General features: G+C 47.0%; 1 pseudogene; it reads left to right on the top strand.

Moving 5' to 3' along the window:
- The first annotated feature begins 1202 nt into the window (after nt 1–1202).
- Nucleotides 1203–2115, top strand: LOC124975350 (40S ribosomal protein S2-like; annotated as a pseudogene).
- The last annotated feature ends 329 nt before the right edge of the window (nt 2116–2444 follow it).

Raw genomic sequence — 2444 nt, 5'->3', positions numbered from 1 at the left:
TAATGTCCCAAACAGTTGTTTAAGAATATTTTGCCTGGTTTTCTAGTTGTTCAAGACAGGATGGTAAATCTGGTATTTGTTATGCTGCAGCTCAGTGTGAGTATTATCAAGAATTTTGCTAAAAGTAATAATATAGTCAGGGGGATCTTCTCTCCCATCTTCCCCCAAAAGTCTCTCCTTTGACTGATACTTTTAAATTATTTATCAATGAACATAAATTGAAAGGAACTTAAATAAACACCTGAAAATGGAAGAAAGCATGACTCTAAATTAGGTAGAGATGTTCACCTGGGATTCATGAGACCCTGGGTCCAATCCTTAGTACTGCAAGTAAATTAAAATAAATTAAATTAATTAGGTGAGGGAAAGTGACACAATCAGGTTTGGAATTCAAGATAAAAATTGGGAGTCAAGCAGGTACTTGCCTGCTCTGATGTCCCTTCTGGGAAATGCTCACATTCTCAAATATAAAAATGCATAGTCTCAGGCCCAAACTGAAACCTACACAGGGTTCAAACTCTGGGAACGAGACCCCAGTATATTCTGCCTTTTCTACATGTCCCTCAATTGCTTCTGACAAATTGATGAACTTGATTGTAAATGAGGATCAGACACTTGGCACCACAATGAGTTAGTGGCGGGTCTGGGCTTGGAAACCAATACCCTTGTCCGCCATCCACTCTGGCCTTCTACATTGGCCACCACTGGCATCTCTCTCTGACCATCAGAATCACCCAGCAGCTCTGAAATGTTGACCCTCAGGATTTTCCTCCAGAAATTCAGATTGAATTGGCCTAAGGCAAGACTTTCTCAAGTTCCATAGGTGATTCCAATGTGAGCCAGAGACACAGCATAACTGTAACCTCATACACCAGTGAGTCTGGGAGCCCCAAAAGTGTATGTGTACATCACGTGGGTTGTGTCAGATCGGGTACAACTTGATTGTCATAAAAGGGGGATCGTGATCCATTTTCTCAGATAAAGGCAGTTCACAAAGGAGACATGGCTTCAGTTAAAACAGTATTTCTTGAACTTCACTGGGCAAAAAAAAAATCCCCTGGAGAACTTGTTCACAGATTCCTAGCTCTGTAGTAGAACATTTGCCTAGCATAGGTAGGCCCTGGGTATTGAAACCAGGGCCTGTTCACCAAAAAAAAAAAAAAGAAAAAGAAAATTCCGCTTCTTCTGTGGGAAAACACCAAATGGCGGATGACGCCGGTGCAGCCGGAGGGCCTGGGGGTCCCCGGAATGGGTGGCCGTGTGGGCTTCCGCGGAGGCTTCGGCAGCGGTCGGCGAGGCCCCGGCCAAGGCCGGGGTCAGGGTCGGGGTCGGGGCCGAGGCCGCGGCACTCACGGAGGCAAGGCTGAAGACAAGGAGTGGATCCTGGTCACCAAGCTGGGCCGCCTGGTCAAGGACATGAAGATCAAGTCCTTGGAGGAGATCTACCTCTTTTCCTTGCCTATCAAGGAGTCTGAGATCATCGACTTTTTCCTGGGGGCGTCACTCAAGGATGAGGTTTTGAAGATCATGCCTGTATAGAAGCAGACTCGTGCTGGCCAGCGGACCAGGTTTAAGGCATGTGTAGCTATCGGGGACTACAATGGTCATGTTGGACTGGGAGTAAAGTGCTCCAAGGAGGTAGCCACTACTATCCAAGGGGCCATCATCCTGGCCAAGCTCTCCATTGTTCCTGTGTGGTGAGGCTACTGGGGGAACAAGATTGGCAAGCCTCACACTGTTCCTTGCAAGGTGACTGGACGTTGTGGTTCTGTGCTGGTGCAGCTCATCCCTGCTCCCAGAGGTACTGGCATTGTCCCAGCCCCTGTGTCCAAGAAGCTGCTGCTGATGGCTGGTATTGATGACTGCTATACTTCTCCCAGGGGCTGCACTGCCACCTTGGGCAATTTCGCTAAGGCCACCTTTGATGCTATGTCCAAGGCATACAGCTATTTGACTCCCGATCTCTGGAAAGAAACTGTGTTCACCAAGTCTCCCTATCAGGAATTCACTGACCATCTTGAGAAAACCCACACCAGAGTCTCTGTACAGAGGACCCAGGCTCCAGCTGTGGCTACAACATAAGTTTTTATACAAAAAAAAAAATAATAATAATAATAAAGTGAATTAAACCTGAAAAAAAAGAAAGAAAATTCCTTGCTCTCAACCCCAGAGAGTCTGATCTGCATAGGGCTCTAGGTAGGGCTTGAGAATTTGCATTTCTAATAGGTTTCCAAGATGCTGATGCTGCTGGTCTGAGAATCATGCTTTGAGAATTACTGAGCTCTGGGAAAAGAAGGTGGTGAAAGGGCAGACCAGGATCCACCAGGGACCTGTGGGCTTAGGAAGTCATTCCATCTACTGCCGGCCAACCAGGAAGGAATGTGACCTTTGAGATGCCTGGCAGGTGTTGCCACTGACTCCACCCCCAGCAATCTTCCACCTTA

Source organism: Sciurus carolinensis, unplaced genomic scaffold (assembly GCF_902686445.1).
Source record: "Sciurus carolinensis unplaced genomic scaffold, mSciCar1.2, whole genome shotgun sequence".
NCBI lineage: Eukaryota > Metazoa > Chordata > Mammalia > Rodentia > Sciuridae > Sciurus > Sciurus carolinensis.
The sequence above is the reverse complement of the archived record's forward strand: the minus strand, read 5'-3'. Positions and strand labels throughout refer to the sequence as shown.